Here is a 25,617-nt window from a genome sequence, read left to right as displayed (position 1 = left end):
ACAAAGAACATATATGCATAACCCATGGACACAGGAAGTAGTGTGGTGAAGACCTGAGTGGCAGTGGAGTGCAGGGTGGAGGGTGTCAATGGGGAATAAATCTATAATACTTTCTTTTTTTTTTTGGATTTGTATTATTTATTTATTTTTAATTAAATCTTTATTGTTCAGATTATTACATTTGTTCCTCTTTCCCCCCCCCCCATAACTCCCCTCCACCCAGTTCCCAGCCCACCCTCCGCCCTCACTCCCCACCCACTGTCCTCATCCATAGGTGCACGATTATTGTCCAATCTCTTCCCTCACCCCACACCCCTCCCCCCCCCCAAGAATAGTCCATTCCCTTTCTATGTCCCTGATTCTATTACAATCGCCAGTTCATACTGTTCATCAGATTATTTATTCCCTTGATTTTTAGATTCACTTGTTAATAGATGTGTATTTGTTGTTCATAATTTGTATCTTTACCTTTTTCTTCTTCTTCCTCTTCTTAAAGGATACCTTTCAGCATTTCATATAATACTGGTTTGGTGGTGATGAACTCCTTTAGCTTTTCCTTATCTGTGAAGCTCTTTATCTGACCTTCCGTTCTGAATGATAGCTTTGCTGGATAAAGTAATCTTGGTTGTAGGTTCTTGGTATTCATCACTTTGAATATTTCTTGCCACTCCCTCCTGGCCTGCAAAGTTTCTGTTGAGAAATCAGCTGACAGTCGTATGGGTATTCCCTTGTAGGTAACTGGGTTTCTTTCTCTTGCTGCTTTTAAGAGTCTCTCTTTGTCTTTTGCTCTTGGCATTTTAATTATGATGTGTCTTGGTGTGGTCCTCTTTGGATTCCTTTTGTTTGGGGTTCTCTGCCCTTCCTGGACTTGTAAGTCTATTTCTTTCACCAGGTGGGGGAAGTTTTCTGTCATTATTTCTTCAAATAGGTTTTCAATATCTTGCCCTCTCTCTTCTTCTGGCACCCCTATAATTCGGATGTTGGTACGCTTGAAGCTGTCCCAGAGGCTCCTTACACTATCTTCGTATTTTTGGATTCTTTTTTCATTTTGCTTTTCCAGTTGGGTGTTTTTTGCTTCTTCGTATTTCAAATCTTTGACTTGATTCTTGCGATCCTCTGGTCTGTTGTTGGGAGTCTGTATAATGTTCTTTATTTCAGTCAGTGTATGCTTAATTTCTAGTTGGTCCTTTATCACAACATCGAGGGTCTCATTAGATTTCTTGAGGATCTCACTACATTTATCGGCGGTCTCACCAGTCTTTTCAAGGGCCTTATTAAGTTTATTGGCGGCTTCTAGACAGTTCTTTAAAGACCTTAAAAGTGTGGTTTTGCCAATGGACATGAGACACTGGGGAATAGGGCAGGCTAGGGGACTGTCTAGAGAGGGGGGATAAAATGGACACATATGTAATACCCTTTGTAATACTTTAAGCAATAAAAAAAAATAAATAAAAATAAATTTTTAAAAAAAGTGTGGTTTTGAACTCTATATCCAGCAGTTTGCTTTCCTCCAATTCTGTCATTTGTGTCCTGTTTCTTTGTCTCGGCATTTTTTATGCTTCGCTGTGTCGATAGAGTTCCTTTCTGTGCTAAGTGTCCCAATTACCTGAGGAGGACACTCTTGGTGCACCCCCTTGTGGGCTTTGTGCACAGTCTTGTTGTAATTAAGCCTTGATTGTTGTACTTATCACTGTGAGGAATTGACCTCCAGGCCAATTGGCTGTGAGAATCAGCTGTGTCTGCAGTGGGAGAACTTCTGTGCTGGAGACACCCCTCTGTGGCTAGACTTGCTTCAATGGGGCTTTGGTGCTCACTGAGTCTTCCCCCTGAGTGTGTCTTTTATGGTTCCACAGAGCTGCAAACTGGATGGTCCCACTCTGACCTCTGGGTACACTGGCTGCTGGATCTCTAGGGAGGTGCTAATCTAGCCTTTGCCTGAGGCTGTCCAGCAAAAGTCTCCCTGCAGGGCTTGGGCGGGGTGGGTCCCACGGGATCAACAGGGTGGGGGTAGCAATTATGGCTGCTCTCAGTCTTGCCCTCAGAGGCTCTGCTTCTCAGTGTCCCAGTAATTGCTGCAAGCCCCTCCGAGAGAAAGCTGCCCTAGGGTTCTGAGCGATGCCAGACAGTCCCGATTCTCCCGTATGAGTCTGAGTCCCTAGAGACTCATCCGGAGCTGGAGCTCAGAGTCTGAGACTCCCTCCCGATTGAAAACAACAACCACGCTCTCAGCCGCCAGCCCGCTCCGCATGCACTTGGCACCTTAGTGTTTTACTTCAGCACTGCGCGCCCTCTGAGTCTCGGTATGTTTTACTCTTTCCTCCTAGTTGTAGAACTTCCACTCAGCTAGCCTTCCTGTGGTTCTGGATGATGTCCGTTCCGTCTTTTAGTTGTATTTTTGAAGTGGTTGTTCGAGGCAGCAAACTCCGGTGTTTACCTATGCCGCCATCTTGGTTTCTCCTCTATAATACTTTCAACAATGGAGATAAATGTTAAGAAACATACAGAGAACTACCTAAATTGATTCACATCTGGGGAGATTTTTAGAACCACAGAGCACCTTATTCCTTATTCTCCCTCTTTTTCAACATGCGATTTTCTGAAGTAGAACTCAATCTCATATGTTGAACCAACTCAAATCTTAATGATAAGTTTGGAGTAAAATCGGCATTAAATAAATAATACTTAAATAATTTTGCTGACTGCATGACTATTTCCACTTTGTTGCAAACACACGCTCCTAGTTTCTTTAAGTGAAGATATATTGACTAAAATTAAATCATCCTACCATGTAGTACATCCCAATATATTATCACAATCCAGTATTGAATTCATTTATTCATTCAATAAGTATTCTTGAGATGATTACCATGTGTTAATAAGCCCAGGGTATATGGGGTTAAATTAAAAATCTTCCCTCTCAAATTTCTCACAGTCAAGTAAACAACTAAAAAAAAGAGGAAATCAACAAATATAGCATAAAATTGTAACTGCTGAAGGAAGGTCTATGAAGCAAACTGTGCAGTCCAGAAGCTGAAGTTATAAGAAGAAGACATCAGGTAAGGAGAATAGAATTCCAGATCAGGTCGGGATAGGTGTCCAGCATGTGCAATTACAGAAGAGAGCATACGTGTTCAAATAGCCTAAGATAGGGGTGTGTGTGTGTGTGTGTGTGTGTGTGTGTGTGTGTGAACTTAAACACTGAGTCCTTCCTAAATTATAAGATCCTAGAGCTCAAAGAGATCAGTGTCTTAATCACTATTTCTCCCACAGTGTATCGAATAGTAGGCACTCAGCAAATACTTCTTGAAAAGATAAATAAATGTCTTATAAGAACTAATGAGAAATGATAGTTCTCAATTTATTTGAAAATTCTAATATGTGACAAGGAATTAAGGCCTGAGACTAGAAGCAGCAGAGTTTATGTAATTATAGATTTTTTAAGTTTGATCTTTAGGGTTTGCTTGGACAGAGTAGATTATCAAATAAATTTGACAAGAGGTCCTATATCAGAGCACATTAAGAATGTTAGAATAAATTCATTATGGACCAGGATTTCTTTAAATTTTCAGGCAGAATGAATTAATGCTATCTATCAGTTCTATCAGTGCAGAGGAAATAATTAGTTACTTAGATAAATTAAGGAGTGTGTGTGCCTTTTAAATGTAATAAAAGCAGAGTGAGAGAGCCATGGCGAGGGAGAGTGTGCTGTCTCTAGGATTCATTCTGGGAACATTCCTGTAATGCCAGGGAGAGTTGGCCACAGTCCATGCCTTTGTGCCCTGTTGTAGGACTGTCTTAGCCTTCCTGGCATTTACTGCTCTTCCATTCTAGAGAAGACAATGAGGCAACAGGCAAATTGTTATGATCCCTCGATGGGCTGTTGAGGACAGAGAAGAACCTTGTGGAAAGAGTTTGAATGCTGGAGTCAACTAGACCTCGGGTAACATTCTGGATCTGGACGAATTAACATCCAGCAAAGGAAAGCTCCAGTCCCTCACTTCTTCTATTCCTGACTAACTGTTTCTCAACCATTGGGTTCAATTGAGATCACAGCCCCAAAAGCTTCAGTGCTTCCAAAATGGGCCTCCTGCCATTATTCCCAACCCCCATTCCCAGTCGGCTCGACACTTGCTTCCCTCGTTAGAAAAACAATCTACTTTTCACCCAGTCTCTCAGGCAAATACATTGTGATGTTGTTGCTTTCTGTTGTTCAAGCAGCACATCCAATCCATCAATAATTTTGGCCGGCATTATCTTTGACATAAATCCTGAATCCGATCAATTCTTATCACCCCCAACACTGCCACTTTAGTCTAAATCCCCATCATTTCCTCCTGTCCAAACTCCCAGCAAACATTCCTGCCATAAAATATCCTATACTTTATATGACAGTTAAAACTAGCACTTAAAATATGTGTGTTTGGCCCAATGCGTCTGATGTTGGCTTTGGGATTGGCCTTTATTGTATGGCCTTTATTACATTGAGGTATGTTCCCTCTACTCCCATGAGCCTGAGAATTTTTTTTTTTTTTGAAACCATACACATTTATTTCAGGTCTTTACACTGGTCTTTGGGTAAAGCTGATACAGCAATAAATGCACAATTACAGTAAACTCAAACCTCATTTTATTACTTGAGTTCAACATCTTTTTCAATCTCACTTTTTACTAGACCTGCGAACAGATATTAAAATCAACTGATTTGTGTTTCCATTTCACCTTCTCTCAATTTGCTTTTTAAAGTACCAAAATTTAAGTATGTGTATATATGTTCTATTTAATACCTGATAGCCAATTTCTTTCTTTCATGTTCTTCATCAGCTTAACATTTTTTTTTATTGCTTAAAGTATTACAAAGGGTATTACATATGTATCCATTTTATCCCCCCGCCCTAGACAGTCCCCTAGCCTCCCCTATCCCCCAGTGTCTTATGTCCATTGGTTATGCTTATATGCATGCATACAAGTCCTTTAGTTGATCTCTTACCCCCCTACCTCCTGCCCCCCAACCCTCCCCGGCCTTCCCGCTGCAGTTTGACAATCTGTTTGAGGCAGCTCTGCCTCTGTATCTATTATTGTTCAAAAGTTTATAATGGTCTCTATTGTCCATGAATGAGTGAGATCATGTGGTATTTTTCCTTTATTGACTGGCTTATTTCACTTAGCATAATGCTCTCCAGTTCCATCCATGACGTTGCAAATGGTAAGAGTTCCTTCCTTTTTACAGCAGCATAGTATTCCATCGTGTAGATGTACCACAGTTTTCTAATCCACTCATCTACTGATGGGCACTTGGGCTGTTTCCAGATCTTAGCTATGGTGAATTGTGCTGCTATGAACATAGGGGTGGATATATCCTTTCTGATTGGTGTTTCTGGTTTCTTGGGATATATTCCTAGAAGTGGGATCACAGGGTCAAATGGGAGTTCCATTTTCAGTTTTTTAAGGAAACTCCATACTGTCTTCCATAGTGGCTGCACCAGTCTGCATTCCCACCAGCAGTGCACAAGTGTTCCTTTTTCTCCACATCCTCTCCAGCACTTGTCGTTTGTTGATTTGTTGATGATAGCCAGTCTGACAGGTGTGAGATGGTACCTCATTGCTGTTTTGATTTGCATCTCTCGGATGATTAGTGACTTTGAGCATGTTTTCATATGTCTCTTGGCTTTCTGAATGTCCTCTTTTGAAAGGTGTCTATTTAGGTCCTTTGCCCATTTTTTGATTGGATTGTTTATCTTCCTTTTGTTAAGTTGTATGAGTTCCCTATAAATTTTGGAGATTAGGCCCTTATCAGATATGTCATTGGCAAATATGTTTTCCCACACAGTGGGTTTTCTCGTTGTTTTGTTGATGGTTTCTTTTGCTGTGCAGAAGCTTTTTATTTTGATGTAGTCCCATTTGTTCATTTTTTCTTTAGTTTCAAGTGCCCTAGGAGCTGTATCAGTGAAGAAATTGCTTCGGCATATGTCTGAGATTTTCTTGCCTTTGGATTCTTCTAGAATTTTTATGGTATCCTGTCGTACATTTAAGTCCTTTATCCATTTTGAGTTTATTTTTGTGTATGGTGTAAGTTGGTGGTCTAGTTTCATTTTCTTGCATATATCTGTCCAATTTTCCCAACACCATTTATTGAAGAGACTATCTTGGCTCCATTGTATGTTCTTGCCTCCTTTGTCAAATATTAATTGAGCATATCGGTTCGGGCCGATTTCTGGGCTCTCTATTCTGTTCCATTGATCTATATGCCTATTCTTGTGCCAGTACCAGGCAGTTTTGAGAACAGTGGCTTTGTAATACAACTTGATATCTGGTATTGAGATCCCACCTACTTTGTTCTTTTTCAGGATTGCTGCAGCTATTCGGGGTCTTTTTTTATTCCAGATGAATTTTTGGAAAGTTCGTTCTAGATCTCTGAAGTATGCTGTTGGTACTTTAATGGGAAGTGCGTTGAATTTATAGATTGCTTTGGGTAGTATGGACATTTTAATGATGTTGATTCTACCAATCCATGAACACGGTATGTTCTTCCATCTGTTTATGTCTTCCTCTATGTCTTTTTTCAACGTCCTGTAGTTTTCTGAGTAGAGGTCTTTTACCTCTTTAGTTAAGTTTATTCCTAGGTAGCTTAGTTTTTTCGGTGCAATGGTAAACGGGATTGTTTTTATAATCTCTCTTTCTGAACACGGTATGTTCTTCCATCTGTTTATGTCTTCCTCTATGTCTTTTTTTCAACGTCCTGTAGTTTTCTGAGTAGAGGTCTTTTACCTCTTTAGTTAAGTTTATTCCTAGGTAGCTTAATTTTTTTGGTGCAATGGTAAACGGGATTGTTTTTATAATCTCTCTTTCTGAAAGTTCACTATTGGTGTATAGAAATGCCTCAGATTTCTTGGGGTTAATTTTGTATCCTGCTACATTGCCAAATTCATGTATTAAGTCTAGTAGCTTTTTGATGGAATCTCTAGGGTTTTGTATGTATAATATCATGTCGTCTGCAAATAAGGACAGTTTTACTTCCTCTTTTCCAATTTGGATGCCTTTTATTTCTTCTTCTTGCCGAATTGCAATGGCTAACACTTCCAGTACTATGTTGAACAGGAGTGGTGAGAGGGGGCATCCCTGTCTTGTTCCTGTTCTTAGGGGAAATGGTGTTAGTTTTTGTCCGTTGAGTATGATGTTGGCTGTGGGCCTGTCATATATGGCTTTTATTATGTTGAGGTATGATCCTTCTACTCCCACCTTGCTGAGAGTTTTTATCAAAAATGGGTGTTGAATTTTGTCAAATGCTTTTTCTGCATCAATTGATATGACCATGTGGTTTTTTTCTTTCAATTTGTTTATGTGATGTATCACGTTTATTGATTTGCGGATATTGTACCATCCTTGCATCCCTGGGATAAATCCTACTTGGTCATGGTGTATGATCTTTCTGATGTACTGCTGGATCCGATTTGCTAAGATTTTGTTGAGGATTTTGGCATCTATGTTCATGAGGGATATTGGCCTGTAATTCTCTTTCATTGTGTTGTCTTTACCTGGTTTTGGTATTAGGGTGATGCTGGCTTCATAGAATGAGCTTGGAAGTGTTCCTTCCTCTTGAATTTTTTGTAGTAGTCTGAGGAGGATAGGTTTTAGTTCTTCCTTGAATGTTTGGTAAAACTCCCCTGTGAAGCCGTCTGGTCCTGAGCTTTTGTTTGATGGAAGCTTTTTGATGACTGCTTCAATTTCTTCCATAGTTATTGGCCTGTTGAGATTTTTAGATTCTTCCTGATTGAGTTTTGGAATGTTGTATTTTTCTAGGAATTTGTCCGTTTCCTCCAGGTTGTCTAGTTTGTTGGAGTAAAGCTGTCCATAGTATTTTTTAACAATCATTTGTATTTCTGTGGGGTCTGTTGTTATTTCGCCTCTATCGTTTCTGATTTTATTTATTTGGGTCCTCTCTCTCTGCTTCTTGGTGAGTCTGGCTAGAGGTTTATCAATCTTGTTTATCCTTTCAAAGAACCAGCTCTTGGTTTCATTGATTTTCTGTATTGTTTTTTTGGTCTCTATGTCATTTATTTCTGCTCTAATCTTTATTATCTCCTTCCTTCTGCTCACTCTGGGGTTTTCTTGTTGCTCTCTTTCTAATTCTTTGAGTTGTAGAGTTAGATGATTTACTACCATTTTTTCTTGTTTTTTGAGATAGGCCTGTAGAGCTATAAACTTCCCTCTCAGGACTGCTTTCAATGTGTCCCATAGGTTTTGGATTGTTGTGTTTTCATTGTCATTAGTTTCCAGGATGTTTTTAATTTCTTCTTTGATCTCACTGGTAACCCAATCAATATTTAATAGCATGCTATTCAGCTTCCAGGTATTTGAGTATTTTGGGTTGTTTTTATTGTAGTTTATTTCTAATATTATGCCATCGTGGTCTGCGAAGACGCTTTTTATGATTTCAATCTTCTTGAATTTGGGGATACTTTGCTTGTGACCCAATATGTGGTCTATTTTTGAATATGTCCCATGAGCACCTGAGAAGAACGTATATTCTCTGGCTTTGGGGTGAAGTGTTCTGAAGATGTCTATTAAGTCCATCTGATCTAGTGAGTCATTTAGGATTGCTGTATCTTTGCTGGTTGTTTGTCTATAGGACTTATCCAGTGCTGTCAATGGTGTATTAAAGTCCCCTACTATGATTGTATTGTTGTCGATCTCTCCTTTGATATTTTCCAGGAGTTTTTTTTATGAATTTGAGTGCTCCTACATTGGGTGCATATATGTGTGTTTTTTTTAAATATATTTTATGTTTACCCGGGTTATATCTTCTTGTTGTATTGATCCCTTTAGTATTATGAAGTGGCCTTCCTTATCTCTTGTTAAGGCCTTCACTTTGAGGTCTATTTTGTCCGATATAAGTATTGCTACCCCAGCTTTCTTTTCCTTTCCATTTGCCTGAAAGATATTTTTCCATCCTTTCACTTTCAGTCTGTGTGAGTCCCTTCTAATGAGGTGGGTTTCTTGTAGACAGCAGATGTATGGGTCATGTTTTTTTATCCATTCAGCCACTCGATGTCTTTTGGTTGGAGCATTTAGTCCGTTTACGTTTAAAGTTATTATTGAAAGGTACTTGTTTATAGCCATTTCTTTTTGTGTGTGTGTGTGGCTGTTTTCTTTCTGAGCTTTTTATTTCTTATTTTTACACCAGTCCCTTTAGCATTCCTTGCATTGCTGGCTTGGTGGTGACAAACTCCCTTAGTCTTTGTTTGTCTGTGAAGCTTCTTATTTCCCCTTCAAGTTTGAATGATAGCCTTGCTGGATAGAGTATTCTTGGATTCAGTCCTTTGCTTTGCATAACTTTGTAAATTTCAGTCCATTCTTTTCTGGCCTGATGTGTTTCTGTTGAGAAGTCATTTGACAATCTAATGGGAGATCCCTTGTATGTAACTTTCCGTCTCTCTCTTGCAGCCTGTAAGATTCTCTCTTTGTCCTGAACATTTGCCATGGTGATTATGATGTGTCTTGGTGTGGGTCTTTTCGGGTTCACCTTGTTTGGGACTCTCTGGGCTTGTGTGACTTTTTTCTTCCCCACCTCAGGAAAGTTTTCTGATATTATTTCTTCGAGTAGGTTTTCTAATCCTTGTTCATCCTTCTGTTGTTCTGGTACTCCTATTATTCGTATGTTGTTTCGTTTCATGTTGTCCCAAAGCTCCCTTAGGCTCTCCTCCTGTCTTTTAATTTTTTTCTCCAATTGCAGTACATTTTGGGTGTGTTTTGCTTCCTTGTCTTCTAATTCACTTATTCGGTCCTCCGCTTCTCCTAGTCTACTGTTGATACTTTCAATGGAGTTTTTCATTGCAGCTATATCACTCTTCATTTCTTCTTGGGTCTTACTTAGGTTGTTGATTTTTTCATCTGTTTCTTCTAGCTTCTTCCATATGTTATCGATTTTTTCATCTGTTTCTTCTAGCTTCTTCCATATGTTATCGATTTTTTCATCTGTTTCTTCTAGCTTCTTCCATATGTTATCGATTTTTTCATCTGTTTCTTCTTGCTTCTTGCAGAGGTTGTCGATTTTTTCCTCCATCCGGTTTATGCACTCTAGGACCCTTATTCTGAATTCTTTATCTGTCATGTTGCATGCCTCTGTATTACTTAGCTGCTTTTCTGGAGAGTCCTCCTTCTCTTTCCTTTGGGGGTTTCTTTGTCTACCCATGTTTGATCTCACTGACATATCTAGACGTTGAGTTGTTCAGTGGTTGCTCCCTTGGTGGCAGTGACTCCTTGGTCTGTGGTTGCTCTTCGGGCGGTTGCGGTAGCAGCTGCTCTTCAGTTGTCAGCAGCTCCTCTGGTGGGTGCTGTTCACAGCTGTGGTGGCTCTTCCGGCTGGTGGGGCGAGGTTTCACGTACAGCTGCTGTTCCTCAGCAGAGGATGTGGTGCTCAGGAGGTTGCTGTTGCTTGGATCTGCTGCGTTGATTTAAAGGCACAAAATACAACACAACAAGGCACCACGTACCAGGCACTATACACAAATATATTCACGATATTAATAACCCCAATTAAAGGTGACCACCTGAATTAAGAGAATTAGGGGATAAGGAAGAAGGAAGAGAAAAAGATAAGAGAGAAAAAGGAAAAGAAAAGTAGGGACCAAAAAAAGGGAGTGCAAAAATGAAATTGGGAAAAAGGAAGGGGGAAAATAAAAGCGAGAAAAGAAAAGAAAAAAAAAAAGAGTGAAAAGAGAGAATGAAGTGGAAGAGGGAAGAGACTTTTTATATGAGGAGAATACTCCTATAGAACAGCCATTAATCCCAACAAATTCCAGCAACAGCTCCCTGGATATGAATGCAAACTAGAAACAACTAATAATATAATGATGAAAATAGAATGGTGAACACTAATCCCAAAATAAAATAAAGAAAAAATAAAATGGCACTTTAAAAAATGGTAAAATGGTAGCAGTAATAATACTGGTTAAAAATAAGAAGGTAGTAATTAAAAGGGTAAAATCAGGTGATCGAAAAAGAAGAAAAGAAAGAAAAAAAAAAGAACAGAAAAAAAAGAATGAAAAAAAATTGGTTTCTTAGTTAAAAAGTGAAAAAAGAAAAAAAAAATGCAGTAGTGGAGGTCCTTCGGTTCTTCTATTCTTCAGTGTGGCTCGCCTTAGACCTTCCAGGTATTCAGGAGAGTGTTGAGTTTCCCTGCGATATACTGTTCCTCTGTGTTGTAAACCACAGTCCTTATTTTAAAGCATGCCGCATTTATTTCCCAGACTGCCTTATTTTGTGTTTAGCAAAGAGTCAGTTTGTGGGTCAGCCTCTGGGTGGCAGTGTTCTGGGGTTGGCCTCTGAGGCTATAGGGCCTCTCTGTCCAGTGGAAGTTCACTGCCCAGAGCTGACTGCGTAATAGTTAGTTACCGGCGCTATGTTGTTGCTGGGATTGAAAATCCCTCTATAGGCCAGACCCTGTTAACTCCCAGGGACTGATCAGGTTATCTTAATCCTTGATCTCGTACAGGGTGGAATCTGGGTGTGGCTGTGCTCCTTGCCTGGGGGCTGGGGGGAGGAGACTCACTCTCAGGAACGGGTGGCTGCCCCAGTCCTGGGCTCAGGGGTGTCTCAGCACTCAATTCACTACCACCTCTCCCAGCTCCCCCTCTTTCCCCAGTCTCTCCCCAGATTCCACTCCTCAGCACACTCTCCCTCTCTTCAGCACAGGTGAGTGTCTGTATCCGAAATGTCCCATGAACAGGATTCAGTGAAAACAAACAAACAAATGCCGGCCGCGGAAACGGGGAAGGCTTGGTTTCTGTAAGCTTCTTCTCTTACCGGGACTGCATGGTCAGGTCAGCTCTTCAGGCTGCCCCCTTTAGGCTCAGTCCTCCGTGATCACAGAACCCAGCTCTCAATTTCCCTGGCGGCGCCAGGAATCCCGCGGTTCTCCTTTCCCCCGTCAGGGGCTGTGCCTGTCCCAGGGGACGTGGCTGTCTGCCACGCGGTCTCCCTCCGACTCTCTGGGCTCAGAGGTCTGGCAAACTTTCCTGCCCAAATCCCTGGTTTTTTTTTACCTTTCCAGGGGAGTTCTGCTCTTCCCGGCTGCAAACCCTCTCACCAGCTGAGCAATTTCGCCAATTCGGTGTGAGTGTTACTAGCTTCAGCTGCTCATTCCATTTGCTCCAGGACACGACCTGGGACACGTCTGCCTATATCGCCGCCATCTTGGTTCAACCGAGCCTGAGAATTTTTATCATAAATGGGTGAATACATAAAATGCTTTTTCTGCATCTATTAATATGATTGTGTAGTTTTTAGACTCCACTTTGTTTATGTGGTGTAAGTCATTTATTCAATTGTGAACATTGTACCATCTCTACATCCCTGGAATAAATGCCACTTGATCATGGTCTATGATATTTGTAATGTATTGCTGGATCCACTTTGCTAATATTTTATTGAGAATTTTAGCATCTATGTTCATTGGGGATACTGGTTTATAACTTTCTTTCTTTGTGGTGTCTTTATCTGGTTTTAGAATTAGGATAATGCTGGCCTCTTAGGATAAGCTTGGGAGTCTTCACACCTCTTAAATTTTTTGGAAGAGTCCTGATTAGCTTCAGGAGTTACACTTAGCACAGGGTTGTTTACCCTGAGATTCTACACACTCTTACTAAAAGGGTATCTTCTTTTACATCTGATCTCTCATGCAGCTAGGATTACAAAAAAGTTAAAAAAATATGTGAGCTGACATGTATTTTTAGGAAGATTCCATTTATGGGAATTGTCCAGAAGAGTTAAAGGAGTAGAGATAGAAAGGAGATCAGGGTTTTGAGGGGGAGAGGGAGGGAGGAGTGCGTACTTTTGGGGAAGAGTTTCCTTGTGGGGTGATAGGACATCCTGCAACTAGACAGTGGTGATGCTTGCACAGCACCGTGAATATACTCCTTGCTCAGGAATGGCACCATTTAAAACACAAATGGTAACTTTTATTATTAAAATTACACAGTGGGAAAATGAAGGCTAAGAACAGAAAAAATAAAAAGATAAAAGTGAAACTCCCCCAAAATCCCCATACAAGAAAAAAAGATAAAAAGATAAAAAATTGAACCACGCCATGGAGACCATAAAAACAGAATAAAAAGGGCAAAGAAAAGGTGTGGGAGCATAACAAGGCTGCCCCTCGGGACAGGGGGGGCACATTGAACAGGCAGCCCTTGAGCGGGGCCCTCACAGGCAGCTGCTCTGAGGCAGGGCCCAGCCGGGGCTCCAGGGCTCCTCGTCCAGCGGGGGGGCCTCAGTGTCGTCTGGGCGGCCCTGGCCCCACAGCTGCGGCTGGAGAGGCTGCTGGCGGTGCCCGGAGCCCAGGTGCTCCGGCCCGTCTGTTTGTCGTGGGCCCCGTCCTCCAGGCCACGGGCGAAAACTCGGAGCGGCCGGTTGAACCTGGGCGGCTTCGGTGGAGGAGTCCCTCTCTGTCCATCACGGGCCCTGGCTCCCCAGACCCCCAGGTGGCCACCCGCACTTCAGGCCTGTTCTGGCCCTCAGTGGTCACCGGGCCTCACTGCTGCCAATGGCCACCTGCTGCTCCATCTTAATGTAGGTTGAGCTCTGCAATGACAGTGACCATCAGCCAGTGGGGAATCCTCAAACCTGGCCCCACTGACTGCTGCTTCTGCCCACTGCACCTTCTGCGCTGGGATCAGGCCCGGCCCTGTTCCTGCTCCAGGCAGACAAGCCTCACATGAACCCCCTTCCACACACACGCACGCACACGCACACGCACACGCACACACACACACGCGCGCGCACGTGCCCACACACATGCACTCACGCACGCGCACACACGTGCACGCACACACGCAAACACACGAGCCCACACATGCACGCACACACACGCACACACGCGCGCGCGCACACGCACACGCACGCACATGGTGAGGGACATAGGGCTGCTCGGCAGGATCAGAGCGGTGGCCTGGCTCCAACAAACCCCTCCCTGTGCTACCTCCGCATCCCGCCGGGCAAAGGGCCACAGGCGTCGTCTGGGCTGGGCCCGGATCCAGCGGCGGGCACGTCTGAACACACGCTCATCGCTGCCTCTCTGAGGCCTCGGCATCGGCACACGAAAACATGGTGTCCTCTCCACTGTCTGTCCGAGTGAGCCGGGAAGGGGCAGTTATAGAATGTGGTGCGTGGTTACCAGGGTTCCAGGTTCTGTTGGGCTCCATCGCCAGGAAGTGAGGTCACCTCTGGGTCCCCTACCCGGAGCATCTCCTCAGACATGAGCAGTGATCTCACTTCCTGGCGATGGGCCCAACAGAACCTGGTAACCAGGCACCACATTCTATAACTGCCCCTTCCCGGCTCACTCGGACAGACAGTGGAGAGGACACCATGTTTTCGTGTTGTCTCCCCGTGTGCCGAGGCCGAGGCCTCAGAGAGGCAGCGATGAGCGTGTGTTCAGACGTGCCCGCCGCTGGATCCGGGCCCAGCCCAGACGACGCCTGTGGCCCTTTGCCCGGCGGGATCCGGAGGTAGCACATGGAGGCTTAGGGCAGTTTTGTTCAGGCCAGGCCACCACTCTGATCCCACCTGAGCAGCCCTATGTCCCCTCCTCGGGTGTGTGTGTATGTGTGTGTGTGTTGGTGGGGGGCAGTTTAGGGGGGTTCACGTGGGGAGGGCTTGCCAGAAACTGGTTGGGTTGGGGGGTCAGGACCAGTCATGTTCGCACCCCAGGTCAAGGCTGGCTGGGTGGACGTGGAGTGTGGGCAGCACCCTCTGCCTGAGGTCTATCCGGAGCCTTGGAGGTGACTCTCATTTCCCCTGGGTGGAGGTCTGTGCAGACACAGGGCTGGGCCTGATCTGGGAGCAGAAGGTCCAGGGGGCAGAAGCAGCAGTGACTGGGGCCAGGCTTGAGGCATCCTGACCGGCTGACGGTCACTGTCATTGCAGAGCTCACCCCGGGTCAAGGAGCAGCAGCTGGTGGAGGAAGACCCCCACCCCAAGTCCAGCATGGAGGGGCTGGTGAGCCACACCACTGAGGGCCAGGGCAGGCCTGAAGTGAGTGTGGCCACCTGGGGGTCTGGGGAGCCAGTGCCTGTGGGTGGATGGAGGAGGACTCCTCCACCGAAGCCCCCCAGGCTCCACAAGCCTCCAACCTCGAAGCAGCTCAGTCCCAACACCCGACGGCAATTTTCAACCCTGCCCTGGAGCGCGATTCTTGTTACTAACACCAGGAGGGAAGACCTGGAGCCCAACAAGGCAGAGCTCAAGGGTGAGGAGGTGAGGAGGGCGGGGGTAGGGAAGAAATGGGGCGGGGGGGGGGGGGGGGGGGCGGTGCAGGCGAGTTTATGGGGAGGGATTGTTGCCAGAGCACCCCCAGAGCTGGCCAGGAGCAAAGGCCGGCCCCAGGCCACCCATCTGCTGGACTGCGGGTGGGGAGCACGCCCTGTGGTGGGTCCTGGGCTGTGCCCAGTGCTCTGTCTTTGGGGGACGGGTGGACATGCAGGCCCCTGGGTGATCTTTCCTCCTCCCCCTCTCCAGCCCCGCCCAGGGGCGGGGGCCGCTCCTCCTGTAGGTCCTGAAGTCCGTCCGGAGGAGCAGGGCACCGCCAGCAGCCGCTCCGCTCCATCCCTGGGGCTCCGGGCACCGCCAGCAGCCGCTCCAGCCGCAGCTGTGGGGCCAGGGCCGGCCCAGAGGACACTGAGCCCCCCCCCCCCCCCCCCCCCCGCTGGACGAGGAGCCCTGGAGCCCCGGCTGGGCCCTGCCTCAGAGCAGCTGCCTGTGAGGGCCCCGCTCAGGGGCTGCCTGTTCAATGTGCCCCCCTGTCCCGAGGGGCAGCCTTCTTTCACCCTCACTCCCTGATCTTTTCCTTTTAATTTTCTTTTAATTCAGTTTCCATGTTCTCCATTGTGTGTTTGGATTTTTATCTTTTTATTTTTCTTATTTGGGGTCTTGTTCTTATTATTTTCTTTTTTCTCTTTTTAGTCTTCGTTTTTCCATTGTATAATCCATTGTAAGTAATAAATAAATATATTTTAAACGTTATTGTTCATATTTTAAATTCCTGGGCATGAAGGACAGTCATGATGCTGTGTGAGCATCACCTCTGCCTAGTTGCAGGATGTCCCATCCCAAAAGGAGACCCGGCAGCAACAGAACTCACTCCCCCCTCCTCCTGCCCTGATCTGATCCCTGTCTCTGCCCCGTACCTGTTCCGTAGAAATGGAATCTCACAATAAGTGCTTTTTGTGTCCGCTCACATGTTTATCTTTTTATCTGAGATAACATTTTTGCTATTAGAAAGGGAGTTTGTAGATGGATTAGAGATTAGATGGAGGAGAGAAAGCCCTTTCAGTAGGCATGTGCATAGTCTCAGGGTAGAGAGAGACCACTGTGCTAAGTGTGACCCCAAGGACAGAAGCCAGTCAGGCAATGGCTGTCTCTTCCTGTGCCCAAAACAACTAGGAAAATGCAGAAATCTGGGAAGAGAAACCACAAGCAGGAAAGCACTCCACACATCGCAAGGCCCAGGTGTGTCAGCCCTGTGGTGCAGGAAACTCTCAAAGGTTGGTGTTTTCTAAAGGGACAAAGGGCAGACACATGCACTTCCAACATGAGAGGCAGTGCACAGGCCTCTGCATGTCAGAGATGCCCCACCTCCCCAATCCGGCTTCAGGGCTGGTGGGGACCAGCCCGGGGACAAAGTGAGGCAGCAGAAACCCCAGCAGGTCCCCTGGGGGGGGGGGGAGCCCCTCCTCTGGGAGAACATGTGCGGGACCTGCCAAAGCCCCACAGGGCACAGCTGCACTGGCAGGGCTCCCCCTAGGAGGTTCCCCACAGCAATTGTTGCACAATTGCTCAGAGATGTATTTTTGAGACTCCCCGTCAGAGCACTGATGAAATAGGCGGGAACTGGAAAAGGCACGGAGGTCCATGGAGAGGGGATGGGACCGCCAATCTTGGTCCACGTGGACAAGGGGAGCTGAGCAGCTGCTCAGTTCGGTGCAGGGGTCTCTACGTGTTAAGAGATGCAGATCTCAGGGGTCCTCTCACATGAGACACATGGACCAACCGTCTGCATTGAGCAACCCACCCACTAAACCCCTTACATCTGCAGCCATGTTCTGTGTTTGGGAGGCACACGGAAATGCAGGCACGTGGGTGATCTTTGCTCCTCTCACAGCTACAGCACCAGCCCAGGGGGCAGAGCAGGCTTCTGTTTCAACAACTTGCCCATCCAGAGGAGCCCAATGCAGAGGCAGACGTAGAGGCCTGTCCACTTCCAATGTTGCCGCCACCTCTAGCAGCCCCTGCTGCAGAGCCAGGGCCGGCCTGTGCAGCTCTCCTCACCTAACCTAGGACCCTCCAACCCTGGCTGCAGAGCCCTGCCTCGACCCCATCCTGGTTCCTGCGTCAGAGGAGGAGCTGCCTCTAGCAAAGGCATCAGGGCCAGCTCAAGGCCCGATGGTTGAATGTGGTCACCCTGCCATCAGAAGTATTTGTTTTACCCTCACACATTGACCTTTTACTTTTATTTTCTTTAATTATTGCATTTTTGTTTTCTCTATGGCATGATTCAGTTTTTTATTTTTATTATTTGTGGGTTTTTTATTTTATCATTTTTCTTATTTTGTTTTTAGCCTTCATTTTCCCATATTGTAATTAATTTTAAATAATAAATGTTATTTGTATTTTAAATTGCACCATTCCGGAGCGTGGAGTACATCCATGGTGCTGCATGTTCACCACCCCGCCTGGGAGCCGAATGTCCCCTCACCCCACAAGGAAAGGAAACCCTGCTCCAGAAGTACTCATGCCCCACTCCTTCTGCCCCTGGAAACTCTTAGGCTATTTGTCTCTTTTTGTAACCTATTCTGGCTGTTTCCTATGATTGGAATCTCACAATAGGAGCCTTTTTGTGTCTCAGGATGCAAGACTGGTACAATATCCACAAATCAATAAATGAGATGCCCCACATAAACAAAAGAAAGGAAAATAAAAGCACATGATCATGTCAACTGATACAGAAAAGCAGCTGAAAAAATCCAGCACCCATCTATAATAATAAAAGCATAATATGCTATTTAGACTGGACGCCCTTCCAGAAATCCTTCCGGATGGCCTTCTGGACGAAGCCGGAGTTGCGAGGGCTGAGGCAAGCCACTGAGGCTGCGAGAGCCGAGCCACTTACACGCATTTCATGCATTGGGCCTCTAGTGTGTAATGAAAACTCTCAGGAAGGTGGGAATAGAGCGAACACACTTCTACATAATAAAAGACATATATGACAAACCCACAGCCAACATCATATTCAACGGGGAAAACTAAAGGTGCTTCCCTTAAAATCAGGGACAGTACAGGGGTGCTCACTTTCACCACTGGTAGTCAACATAGTACTGGAAATCCTGGCCACAGCAGTCGGACAAAAAGAAGAAATAAAAGGCATCCAAATTGAAAAGGAAGAAGTAAAACTGTTATTATTTGCAGATTACGTGATACTATATAGAGATAACCCTAAAGATTCCACTAAAAAATTATTAGAACAGATAAATGAATGTAGTACAGTAGCAGGATACAAAATAAATATCCAGAATCAGTTGTGATTTTATACACAATAATGAATTATCAGAAATGGAAACTAAGAAAACAATCTCATTTACAATTGCTACACACACACACACACACACACACACACACACACACACACACACACATACACACCTATGAATAAATTGAACCTAAGATGTAAAAGACCTGTACTTGTTAATTTATAAGTCACTATAAAGGGAGCCCACTTCATGGGAGAACATATTGACCAATGATATCTGATAATGGGTTCATTTCTACAATATATAAGGAATTCACAGCACTTAAATGGAAGACAAACAAGGAATTAAGAAATTGGCAAAGGACCTGAATAGACACTTCTCTATTTAGAGGACATGCAGATGGCCAATAGACATAGGGTAAAGTGCTCCAAGTCACTAATCATCAGAGAGATGCAAATTAAAATGACAATGAGGTGTCACCTCACTCCTGTCAGAATGGCTATCAGCAACAAATCAACAAATGACAAGTGCTGGTGAGGATGTGGAAACAATGGAACCCTAGTGCACTGATGGTTGGGATGCAGACTGGTGCAGCCACTGTGCAAAACAGGGTGGAGTTTCCTAAAGAAATTAAAAAGGAAACAGCCATTTGACCCAGTGATCCCATGTCTTGGAATATATCCTCGGAAACCTGAAGCACCAATCAGAAAGAATGTATGACCCCTGTGTTCACAGCAGCGCCATTTACATTAGCTAAGATGTGGAAACAGCCCAAGTGCCCATCAGTAGACAAGTGGATAACAAGCTGTGGTACATCTACACCATGGAATATTGTGCAGCTGTAAAAAAGAAGGACCTCTTACCCTTTGATACAGCATGGAGGGACCTGGAGAGTATTAGGCTAAGCAGAATAAGCCAGTCAGAGAAAGACAAGTATCACATGATCTCACTCATATGTGGAATCTAATGAACAATATAAACCCAGAGACATAGAAGCATGGAACAGACTGTGGAATCTCAGAGGAAGGTAGGGGTGGAGGATGGAGGTGGGGAGAGATTAACCAGGGAATTTATATGCATAGATGCATAACTCATAGGCACAGACAATAGTGTGTGCCTGGGAGGGGTGGATGTGGATTGGAGGGGGTCAATGGGGAAAAAGGAGGGACATCTGTAATACTTTCAACAATAAAAATAGTCCTATATAACAAAAGCCTAATATGCTAAGTGTTGGTCATCTGGTCGTCCATTCAACCAATCAAAGCATAATATGCTAATAGTATGCTAAGGCTGCTCAACCGCTCACTATGATGTGCACTGACCACCAGGGGGCAGTTGACCAGTCTCTATAACATGCACCACCAGGGGGCAGATGCTCTGACTGGTAGGTTAGCTTGCGGCTGGGGCCCTGCCAATGGGGACTGAGCAAGATGGTCTGGACACACCCTGGAGCCCTCCTGCAGTCCCTCCCCAGCTGGCCAACCTCCTGCGTCCCTTTCCAGCCCCAATTGTGCACCAGTGGGGTCCCTCGGCCTGGCCTGCACCCTCTCAGAATCCAGAATCCCTTGGGGGATGTTGGAGAGCCAGTTTCAGCCCAATCCCACAGACCACAGGTGCATGAATTCCTGCACTGGGCCTCTAGTTTTTTATAATAAAAGAAAGAAATTAAAGAACATGCAAATAGTGGAAGCATATACTATGGTCATTGATATGAAGAATTAACATCATTAAAATGTCCACACTACCAAAGCCATCTATAGATTCAACACAACTCTTATCAAGATACTAATAGCATATTTCACAAAACTAGAACAAATATCCCCAAAATTACTATGGAAACACAAAAAACAAACAAACAAACAAACAAAAAACAATAGCCACAGCAATATAAAGAAAGAAAAACAAAGTTGGAGGAATCATGCTGCCTGATATCAACCTATACTACAAGGCCATAGTTATCAAAACAGCATGATATTGACATAAAATCAGACATGTAGATCAATGGAGCAGAATAGAGAGTCATGCCTTAATAAATGGTTAATATTTGAAAGAGGAGACAAAAACATACAATGGTGTAAAGTTAGTGTAGTCATTCAATGCTGTTGAGAAAATTGGAAAGAAACGTGCAAAAAAAATGAAACTAGATCACCATCTTACACCAAACACAAGAATAAACTCAAAATGGATTAAAGACTTAAATGTTAGACTAAAACCATAAAAATCCTAGTAGAAAACAGGCAGTGACATCTTGAACATTATTCATAGCAATATTTTTTTCTGATACATTGCCTTGGTTAAGGAAAACAAAAGAAAAAATAAATAAATGAGACCACATCAAACTAAAAAGTTTTTGTACATCAAGAAAATGAATCGACAACCCACTGAATGGGAGATCATATCTAATGATACATCTGATAAGAGGTTAAGATTAAAATTTTATAAAGAACTTATACAACTCAGTAGTGCTCAGAAAGATGCTGTGTCACAGAAAACAATTGGCCTTTAGCCTATTGGAGATACCTAGAAATACACAATGGAAATGTGAGCATTTTACTGCACCGTATTTAAGTGATGTGTACATAATCACACACACAACTTTTTGATAAGGAATAAAAATTTGTGTAGAAAAATAGTGCTTTGATCATGGAAGCTGGTTCCACCATTTTCTCACTTTCCAAATGTATGTGTCTTCTATGTGAACACTGGGTAAATTTTGTAGAAAGCAGAATTACACTTCCTGTTTGTATTGTGACTCACAATAAGTAATAACATTTTTGAGAAGACAGACAATGAGATTGTACTCAGAAAAAAAGTCTGAGGTGCCTAGAATAGACCTTAGATTTTCTTGATAAAAAACAGAGTCAAATGTTGTAAGTTAACGGCCGATAGAGAAAATGTGAAGTTTACAGAATATAAGAAGACTATTGGCTCATGAAAGAGTGCATTCATTCAATCTTTTAAAAACATACTGAGATCTTAATGTTTCCAAATAATACATATGATTATTAAAAAAGAAAGAGAACTGTGCTCGCTTCAGCAGCACATATACTAACATTGAAACAATACAGAGATTAGCATGGGCCCTGCACAAGGATGACATGCAAATTCGTGAAGTGTTCCATATTTTTTTATATGAAATGCTGAAAGGTATTCTTTAAGAAGAGGAAGAAGAAGAAAAAGGTAAATATAAAAATTATGAACAACAAATACATATCTATCAACAGGTGAATCTAAAACTCAAGTGAATAAAAAATCTGATGATCAGAGTAAACTGGTGAATATAATAGAATCGGGCATAGAGAGGGAGTGGACTGACAATTCTTGCTGGGGGAAAGGGATTTGGGGGGTGTGGGGGGTGTGGGAAGAGACTGGACAAAAATCGTACACCTATGGATGAGGACAGTGGAGGGGTAAGGGCAGAGGGTGGAGTGGGAACTGGGTGGAGGGGAGCTATGGGGGAAAAAGAGGAACAACTGTAATAATCTGAACAATAAAGATTTATTTAAAAAAATAAATATAAATATAAAAGAAAGAGAACTTTTATCATAATTTTATAATTTGGGGGGGAAAAGCATAGTATACATAAATAAACAGCCACCACCAACACACATATACACAACACACAAACATGTGCATGCATGCACATACACACACACATTAACAGGGCTTTGTAAACATATGTAATAGACAAATAATTCAGAGCAACTTGGGTAATAAGTGACTGCTGTTTGGAGAACATAATATTTGAACTGAATCTTGAGAAACAACTGGACATCATACAGGCATAAATGGAGTAGAGGCAAAGCAGTTGAGATATTTCGAGGTGTGGGAAGAAAAGGCATACTTAAAAATAGACTTTGGGAGGAATGTAACTTGCCAGTAGTTCACTCCACTAGCTGACATATGAGTTTTGTTCGAAGAGGAGCAGCAAAAGCAACCGGAGGGAAAGATCAAGATGCATGTTCTTGAGAACATGCTTTGAGATAGTGAGAGAGGAACAGCTCAACCAGAGAACCAGACTTTCACATTTCACATATACATTAATTTCTACATTAGATTGTAGTTGAAGTGTTCTATAACTTTAAACACATCAGGATCTGTGTATCTTGAAAAATAATAGAAGGCACATGGACAGACAAAAAGTACCAATAATAGAAAAAAATACTAAAAGAGAAGATAAAAAAATTCTAGGTGACAGCTACGAATAACTTTCAGTATTGTGCATCTCTCAGTATTGTGTGGATCTTTCTTAAAACTCTCCTTCCATGGTTTCTTTAATTTCTGTTTTCTATTCTTACGCCCAATATTCTCTTGATAGTTTCACTCACAACTTTTCTCAAACCTACACTTTACATATTCACTCAGAATTGCATTCTCTCATTAAATGTCTTTTGGGGGCCAGAAAATGCAAAAATTAATCAGAATGTCCTGGCTCATGAAAAACTCCCACTTTAGTTTACAGGGAACAAATATTGAGATCAGGTAACTTACAATACAATATGCGAAATGCTGTTTCAGTTGCAAGAATAAATGCCTTGACCCCTAGGGAATGAAAACAACTGACCTAAAAAAGAGAATGGAAAGACAGGAGGAGAGCCTAAGGGAGCTATGGGACAACATGAAATTAAGCATTATACGAATAATAGCGGTGCCCGAACAACAGGAAGAGGAACAAGGGTTAGAAAAACTATTTGAAGAAATAATGTCAGAAAACTTCCCTGCAGTGGGGAAGAAAAAAGTCACACAAGCACAGAGAGTCCCAATCAATATGAACCTGAAAAGACCCACACCAAGACACATCATAATTACCATGGCAAATGTTCAGGACAAAGAGAGAATCTAAAAGGCTGTAAGAGAGAGACAGAAAGTTACATATAAGGGATCTCCCATTAGATTATTAAATTATTTCTCAACAGAAACACATCAGGCCAGAAAAGAATGGATAGAAATTTATAAAGTGATGCAAAGCAACAGACTGAATCCAAGAATACTCTATCCAGCAAGGCTATCATTCAAAATTGAAGGGGAAATAAGAAGCTTCACAGACAAAAAAAAGGTTAAGGGAGTTTATCACCACCAAGCCAGCAATGCAAGAAATGCTAAAAGGACTGGTGTAAAAACAAGAAGTAAAAAGCTCAGAAAGAAAGCAGGCACACAAAAAAAGAAATGGCTACAAACAAGTACCTTTCAATAATAACTTTATTTTTTTTCTTTTTTTTTAAATTAAATCTTTATTGTTCAGATTATTACATCTATTCCTCTTTTCCCCCCCCATAACTCCCCTCCTCCCAGTTCCCGCCCCACCCTCCGCCCTCACTCCCCACCCACTGTCCTCATCCATAGGTGCACGATTTTTGTCCAGTCTCTTCCCACATCTCCCACACCCCTTTCCCCCCCAAGAATAGTCAGTCCATTCCCTTTCTATGTCCCTGATTCTATTATAATCAACAGTTCATTCTGTTCATCAGATTATTTATTCACTTGATTCTTAGATTCACTTGTTGATAGATGCATATTTGTTGTTCATAATTTGTATCTTTACCTTTTTCTTCCTCTTCCTCTTCTTAAAGGATACCTTTCAGCATTTCATATAATCCTGGTTTGGTGGTGATGAACTCCTTTAGCTTTTCCTTATCTGTGAAGCTCTTTATCTGACCTTCAATTCTGAATGATAGCTTTGCTGGATAAAGTAATCTTGGTTGTAGGTTCTTGGTATTCACCACTTTGAATATTTCTTGCCACTCCCTTCTGGCCTGCAAAGTTTCTGTTGAGAAATCAGCTGACAGTCGTATGGGTATTCCCTTGTAGGTAACTGAGTTTCTTTCTCTTGCTGTTTTTAAGATTCTCTCTTTGTCTTTTGCTCTTGGCATTTTAATGATGATGTGTCTTGGTGTGGTCCTCTTTGGATTCCTTTTGTTTGGGGTTCTCCGCGCTTCTTGGACCTGTAAGTCCATTTCTTTCACCAGGTGGGGGAAGTTTTCTGTCATTATTTCTTCAAATAGGTTTTCAATATCTTGCTCTCTCTCATCTTCTGGCACCCCTATAATTCTGATGTTGGTACGCTTGAAGCTGTCCCAGAGGCTCCTTACACTATCCTCACATTTTTGGATTCTTTTTTTGCCGGGGTCCAACCCCAGCAGGTCCAGGGGTGCCCAAAGGTGTGGACGGAGTCGGTGAAGAAGGAATGACATGGAGACAGTGTTCAGTTGATCAGCAGCCTTGCCAGGATCTCTAGCCACAATCTCCAGCCGAGTTCTGGTCTGGATCTCCAGAGAGGTTCTGCTTCGGATCTCCATCGAGGTTCTGTAGCCATGTTCCCTTGCTAGGTTCTTCACCCAGGTTCTGTCCAGGTTCTCCAGCCAGGTTCAGTCACCAGGTTCTAGTCAGGTTCTCTTGCCAATTTCTGTAGTCAGGTTCAGTCCAGGATCTTTTGCCATGTTCTCTCCAGCGAAGTTCTTCTGTCTGTAGGTTCTGTGTAGGTTCTGTCTTCTTGGCTCTCTTCTAAGTTCTGTGTTCTAAGTTCTGTGTTCTAAGTTCTGTGTCTTGCTGTCTTGTTACATCTGTATTTATACCAGTTGATTCAATCCTATCAATCTCTATTACAAAGGTTAGGGCGTTTCTTATCTCCATTCCAGGGAGTAAAGATTATGTAGCTTAAGCATGATTGTTCGTAGTTAAAGTGATTAATTACCCGCCTGGCACTTAGTTGAGGGGTTTTATTCCCTCCCTAACTTCAGGGGAAAATCCCTAACTGGGGAAACAACCTTTCTCAGAGAGGAGACCTTGGTTAAAACACATAGTGCCAAGAAGGTGAGCAAACATATTAAGAAAAGTATGCCATATATGCCAGGTCCCTTGAAACAGCAAGCATGGACTGGCTCCCGGCATTTTTTCATTTTGCTTTTCCGGTTGGGTGTTTTTTGCTTCCTCGCATTTCAAATCATTGACTTGATTCTTGCGCTCCTCTGGTCTGCTGTCGGGAGTCTGTATAATATTCGTTATTTCAGTCCGTGTATGCTTAATTTCTAGTTGGTTCCCCAATATAACATCGAGGGTCTCATTAGTTTTCTTGTAGATCTCATTAAGTTTATCGGCGGCT

General features: G+C 43.3%; 1 non-coding gene across 1 annotated transcript; it reads left to right on the top strand.

Moving 5' to 3' along the window:
* Positions 1-21,542: 21,542 nt before the first annotated feature.
* On the top strand, positions 21,543-21,646 carry LOC132212847 (U6 spliceosomal RNA). The gene has a single exon (XR_009447794.1). It is a non-coding gene; the product is annotated as a U6 spliceosomal RNA (small nuclear RNA).
* Positions 21,647-25,617: the final 3,971 nt, after the last annotated feature.

Source organism: Myotis daubentonii, chromosome 11 (genome assembly GCF_963259705.1).
Source record: "Myotis daubentonii chromosome 11, mMyoDau2.1, whole genome shotgun sequence".
Classification (NCBI taxonomy): Eukaryota; Metazoa; Chordata; class Mammalia; order Chiroptera; family Vespertilionidae; genus Myotis; species Myotis daubentonii.
This window is presented reverse-complemented; position numbering and strand designations above follow the sequence as displayed.